General features: G+C 31.9%; 1 non-coding gene across 1 annotated transcript; it reads right to left on the bottom strand.

The window, feature by feature from the left end:
- Positions 1-936: 936 nt before the first annotated feature.
- LOC114091582 (U6 spliceosomal RNA) lies at positions 937-1,042 on the bottom strand. Its single transcript, XR_003582518.1, has one exon. It is a non-coding gene; the product is annotated as a U6 spliceosomal RNA (small nuclear RNA).
- Positions 1,043-7,090: the final 6,048 nt, after the last annotated feature.

Raw genomic sequence — 7,090 nt, 5'->3', positions numbered from 1 at the left:
GTTTAATATTTTTTAGAACTCAGTGAGATTGTCTAGTTTTGTGGATTTTTTGGAAGGATTTAATCATTACTTAAGTTTAATAGATATTGGACTATTTGTATTATCCATTTATCTTTGCATGCATTTTGGTAATTTGTATCTTTCAAGACATTTGTCTAATTCATCTAAGTTAACAAATTTATGAACATTGAGATCATTAGTATTCTTTCATTAATCTGTCAATGTAACCAGTAACAAAGCTGCTGTTTTCATTTCTATTATTGATAATTTGAGTATTTTCTCTTTGTTGGGTAGTCTAGAAGTTCATAAATTTTTATAGAAATAATTTTCTAAAAGTTTATAAATTTATAAATTTTAATAACTTTTAAAATATTAATATAATCAGCTTTTGGTTTTATTGATATTTTCTTTTGTTTTACTGATTAAAATTTCATCAAATTCTGCTCTTATTCTTTATTTTTTTCAGGAACATAAATTGATCATCCCTAGATTTCTAAGATGAAAATTTACATTATTAATTTTGGATTTGTTTACTGTACATTAAATACTATGATCATGCTTCTAAACACTCTTTCTGCTGCTTACAAATTTTTGGTAGATTGTATTTTTTTATGCAATTCAAAATTGGTTTTAATTTCTCCTGGGACATTTTTTAAACATTTGTGTCATTTCATGCTAGGTTGATAATTTCTAAATATCTGAGAATTTTCCAGCTACCATTCTGTTATTGATTTCTAGCTCAATTCACTTGTGGCCTGAAAAGTACTTTGTTTGTTATCTAGTATTTATAAATTCATTAATAATCATGAGCTTTACTGCTCAGAACATGATTTATCTTAGTAAATGTCCTATGCAAGCTCTAGGGAAAATATGTATTTTGGTATTATTGAAAAAAATAATTCTGTAAGTGTCAATTTGTACCAGTTTTTTGTTTGTTTAAATATGAAATGCTCTCCAAATTTGTGTGTAATCTTGCATAGGGGCACTACTAATTTTCTCTGTATCGTTCCAGTATTAGTGTATGTGCTGCTAAAGTGAGCACTAGATCCAGTTTAATATTCTCTAAGTGACTTTATGTCCAATGGGTCTGAAAATTATGGATAGCCCATTTTTTCATGTGTGATTGTGAATATTTCTATTTTTCCTTTCAGTTCTCTAAGTTTATTCATCATCTGCTTTAATACTCTGTTGTTAGGTGTATATATGTTTAGCATCATTATGCCTTTTTCAAAATTGACCCTTTGTTGTTATACTATGCCTTTTTTTGACCCTAGTAATCTTGCTTATCCTGAAATCTAATATTTGTAAAATCGCATACCTTGCATTTTTTAGTTAGTTCTAGTGCAGTATATATTTCTCCACATCTTTTTTCAAGCCATATATTTGAATGTTTATATTTTAATTGAGTTTCTCTTAGAGAAGATGCAGTTAGGTCTTGTTAATTTTTATCTACCCTGAAAAATCTCTTAATGTTTGTCTCTTCATATGTAAAATGTGTATTGATGCAGTTGTATTATACTTAAAACATATAGTTTGAACTATTTTTCATTTGTTGAATTCATCCTTTGTTTCTTTACTCTCATTTTACTGCCATCTTTAATTTTAATTGAGCATTTTATTATCCCTTTTTATCTCCTCCATTAGTGCACTGATGATACTTCTTTAAAAAAAATTCATTAGTTGCTCTAGACTTTTTATTATGCATTTATAACTTGCACAATTCTACCTTCAAATAACACTATTCCGTCTTATGTGTTGCAAAGTTAGTCAATAACTTTTACCTCCAACTCCTCCTGTGGCAGTGCTGTCGTGTATCACTTATCCACTCACTTGACACCATTCAAGAATTAGGCGAGGTCCTCCGTGTCCATGGATTCTGAACTGCAGATGCAACAATTTTTAAAGAAATTGCTGCAACTCTACTAAACCTGTACAGACATTTTTCTCATCATTACTCCTTGAACAATACCAGAACAACTATTTACATAGCATTTACATTATATTGGGTATTATAAGGAACCTAGAAATTATATAAAGTGCATAGAAGGATGTGCATGGGTTATATGCAAATTCTAAATCATTTTAAATAAGAGATATGAGCAGCTGCTGATCTTGATAACTATGAGAAGTCCCAGATTTATTCCGCTGCAGATTCTGAGGGATACAGAGACTAGCGAATACGTAGTTACTTGTATTGATTTAAGTGGTAATCATCTAGAGTGGTTAAGAATGTAAGCTAGGAGATATGATTTACCACTGATATTACTTCTTCAAGTCTTCTTTCCTTGGTGTATATCCAAGTGTCTGCCCTCACTCATTTCCTTCTAACTTCTTTACCACTTCTTATAGGCAGTTCTATGTATTGGTGACAGATTCACTTCATTTTGTTTACCTGACAAGTGTTTTTTTCTTCAATTTATGAGGATAATTTCACCAAATATAGAATTTGAGGTTAGTAGTTTTTGTTCTTCATTGTTTTCTTTCAACACTTTAAATGTTTTATTTCACCCTCTTCTGTGTGAGTGATTTCTAGTGAGAAGTGTGCTGTAATTCTAGCCTTTTTCCTCTCTAAGTAAGATTGCTTTTCCTTCAGCTGCTCTCAAGATTTTTCTCCTATCTGCAATTTAAATTTGATCTCTATTTTAGTTAGCTACTTCACTGCTGTGACTGAAGGATGCTACCAGAGCACCTGTAGAGAAGGAAATTTTATTTTTGAGAGTTCACAGTTTCAGAGGTCTTAGTCCATAGAAGGCCAGATCCATTCATCCACAATTGAGGTGCAGCAGAACATCATGGCTGAAGACAGTGGCAGAGGGAAACAGCTCACCTGGTAATCAGGAAAGAGAGAGACTGTACTCACCAGATACAAAGGTATATCCAAAGCTAAGCCCCAATTCCCACCTCTTCCAGCCACACACCACTACTTCAGTTACCACTCAGTTAATCCCTATCAGGGGATTAAATTATTAATTAGGTCAAGACTCTTAGGAACCAAACATTTCTCCTCTGAACCTTCTTGCACTGTCTCACATGTGAGCTTTGGGGAGACATCTCACATCCAAACCATAACAATCTCTCAATTTAAATATGATCTCAAATTAAATATGTACTTTCTAGAGGTAGTCTTTTTTCTTTTTACTTCCTTCTTTCTCCTTTCCTCCTCCTCCTCCTCTTCTTCCTCCTCCTCCTTCTACTCTTTCTCTTTCCTCTTCTTTTGTCATGCTTGGTGTTCTTCTACGATTTTATTTTATTTCATTATTTTACAAACTTCTCAGTCTTTGTTCCTGCAAATATTCAATTTACTTTCACTTTAAAAAATCTGTTGTGGATTTTTATCATTCCATCAATTAATGGCTTATATGGCATCATCAATTTATGTGAGTAAAATTTTCACATGTGTAACAAAATGTTGAGTATTGAGAATAAAGTATCTATATATCCCAAGTCCTTAAAAATTACTGTTTGCTTTATACTCTTGGGTACTTTTGTACCACTTCATTCTGAGTCTTTCCTTTCTCCATCTGGAATTTCAATTGGCTATGTATTTTTTTTTTATTGAAAGTTGTTCCAAAGATTTTGGATGTTCTGTCCTTTGTTTATTTGTATGTCTCTTTCCTCATTTCACTGACCTGTATGAAGGTCTCTGATTTATTCCTCTTTCCTGTCTAGTCTACTGATAAGCCCATTCAAAGTATTCTTCATTTCAGTTGATATATTTCAATTCTTCTCATTTCCCTTTACAATTATTTCTTAGCATTTCTATCTCTCTGCTTACATTATCCATCTGTTCTTGCATGAAGTCTACTTTTTCCATCAGAGTTGTGGATATTTTAATTACAGTTATTTTAAGTTCATCTGATAACTTCAACATCTACATCATATCTGATTCTGGTCCCGCTACTAGATTTCTTGCCTGGTGTTGTAGTTTCGTTGCTAAATTCTGGTGTTTCATTTTATCATTGTTCAAGGTGGTATTTCTACAGAATTCTTCTGTGTCCTGGAGTATGAAAAGCTCACCATACATTTGTTTTGTATGTTTGCTGCTTTGGGGGTCTCCAGGGATTTCTACAGTGCTAAAGTGGTTGCACATTAATTTCTCTGTGGCTAATGTCATGCCACAGAGGTAGTGTAAATTTTCACCTCATTTTCTTACATAAAACAAGAGTGAGCTTTATGTTACTTTGTTTAGAAGGCCCAATTTCTCTGCAGCAGTTATAAGAAGTAAGTTTCCCAGGCATGCACATACCCTTATGGGTGTGTATCTATTCTATTTTCTTCGAAACAGGAAAGCTGTTTTTGCCACTGTCTCCCTAACTTGTATATTCATCCTCCAGGGCAACAGATTTGCCAGTTTCATCTTTGCATATTTAAACCTTCCTTTCTTTAGTAGATAATAGAAAAAGTGAGGTGAAAAAGTGCATGTGATGAATTAATTTCAAATATTGGTTGGAATTGACATTAATTGACTAATAAAACTAAGAAAGAGCAAGACTGCTTCAATCATTTAGGCATAAAATACTTTTTGGATTGGATTAATGACAAACCATTCTTTTCCCTCTTATATACCTAGACCTGAATCCCCTTGACATTATTTGTTAAGCCCAGATTAGCTTTGTTTTTAATGCAGAAACAGCAAATAATCATAATAGGTTAAGTATGCAAATGTATAAGCTAATAAATGTATACCTCTTCCTAAGGCTATTGGTAAAGGTGTCTGAGAAACATATTTATGTTAAAAAAATAGTTCTGTATTTCAAGTAAAAGATTGGAAATTACATTATCAATGACTTGCAAAGAATGAGTAAAATTCATTAATGAGTACTTCATTCTTAACCTTTGATGGAGAAAATGCATTTGTTTTAATTACAGAGCAATGAATAATTATGAATGTATAAATTATTGATCACTAATAAGTAAAACAATTAATATATGAAGTAATTTGAAATGTAACTCCATTAAATTATAAACACTGAATTTTCTGACAGTTGAGCATGAGTCATCCTTAAATGTCTTAGGAGAGTATCAATCTTGTACTTTAGAAATGCTCTCTTTATAGGTGGCTTCTTATGAATCTTGAAGTTCCTAGGAATATTTAGAGCATGTCCTTTTAAATAAAACTTGAAGTAACTGCTCTCTCAAAACAACCTACTTTAGTATCCTTTCTTACTGTTTTATATTTGCTCAAAGAAAGATTGAAGGAAATAGTGTACAAATTGAACTCTCCTTAGTGTAGATTTAAGACTAATTATGTATACCCTCTTACCACATATTATATATAAACGCAAATTCCAGTATCTCTCTGTCCTTTAACTTGTAATGTAATTAGCAATATTTTAGATAAGATGTTAAATATTTTTAAGTATTGGTTCATTTAGTAACATGTGTTTGAATAAATATTGTTGTAATTCTTGTTTTCAAATATTTCTTTCACATAATTTTTCTGTGGCAATATTAATTTATTTTAGATTAATGCAATTTGATATTTGTATTTTAATTAGCATGTATATATATATATATATATATATGATAAACTTGCTTTTAATGGAGTAAAGTTAATTTTCTACAGTACATTTTTAAATAATTTTCTTATAAATCTCTTTTAATAATTTACATGGATTTATTATTTTTCTGTACATTTAATTAAAATTTTCTGAAACAATTTTTTTTTTGCTGTATATTGACATTGTATGTTATTATGCATCTGTAATCCCAACAACTCAGGAGGATTCCAAGTTCAAGGCCAGATTCAGCAGCATAGTGGGACTGCTGACAACTTAAAGAGACCCTTTCTCAAAGTAAAAGATAAAATCCCAGAGTCTTGGGAGGCTGAGGCAGGAAGATCACAACTTCAAAGCTAGCCTCCTCAGCAACTTAGCAAGGGCCTAAGCAACTTAGTGAGACCCTGTCTCTAAATAAAATATGGAAAGGACTGGGGGTGTTGCACAGTAGTTAAGTGTCCCTAGGTTCAATCCCCAATACCAGTAAATAAACAAATATATAAAAGATGAAAGTGCTGAGGTTATATTTCTGTCTCTGTGGCAGAGCACTTCTGGGTCCACTCTTCAGTACAAAAAAGAAGAAAATTAAGAATTAATTAAAACAAAACATTCTTCTTTTTGCAAAAAAAGTAAAATATATTTTATGAATAACATAAGTAGAGTAATACCAGTTACTCCATTAGAAATAAAAATATTTATTTGAAAGCAAACAAAAAATGTATGTACATTTGTGAGAATTAGCAGAGATGTACTAGGTTTCTGTAATTTTTTAAGGCATTAACATGCTATTGTAATTGATTTGTTATTAAAGAAAACACATTATTATGTTATGAAAAGGAATAGGTTGGACATTCTGTATATTCATGTAATAGAGTGTCTTGAAGCTTCACTGTTCTGTGGGTATGTATTAACTAAAGGGTTAATCCAGGACATTAGAGAATGTGCTGTAAGAATGTGTTTTAAGCTAACATCCAGGATATTAGCAGATGTGTTTTAAGGATGCTTTGAATGCTTTTCATTTCAAGGACAAAACATTTAAATTGGATTATATTCTTTAATAAAAAAGAGACAGCTATATGTTTAATTAGTTTATGCTGATTGCTTTTATTCTTAACAGTTGAAGAATAAACACCTCTGTGGATTGCAGTCCTCTCAAGGTCTTTTTTTTCTCCCTGATGGTGGTGGACTTGAGCTAGGTATGAGGTGGGGCTTAAGTGCTTGGAGAAGCCAAGGCCACCTAAAGAGCATATCAGAATGGTGCTAGGCTGTATTACTTCAGAGAGTTTAAATGGAATGTGAATACATTTTAGGCTTCAAGAGCCTTGAGAGAATGTTAACTGTGCTATTAAAAACAAAAGAGAGTGTTCTCTTGGTGTTCACAGTTTGCTTATAGGACGTATGTGAATAATAAAAAATAGAAAAATCAGATATTAGTGTGGAAAGTGATAAACAGAATGAAGTCTCTTGGATAAACTACCTACTGTTGGTCTTTATTTGCCGCAGTCCGGCTGCAGCAAAATAACAGGGGGGTGACGAACAACATGTGTACATTGATACAGCAGGAGTAGGAGCCGTTTATTGTAGGACAGGAG

This window comes from Marmota flaviventris, chromosome 8 (assembly GCF_047511675.1).
Source record: "Marmota flaviventris isolate mMarFla1 chromosome 8, mMarFla1.hap1, whole genome shotgun sequence".
NCBI lineage: Eukaryota > Metazoa > Chordata > Mammalia > Rodentia > Sciuridae > Marmota > Marmota flaviventris.
Note: the sequence above shows the minus strand (reverse complement) of the source record. Positions and strands in the feature narration are given on the sequence as shown.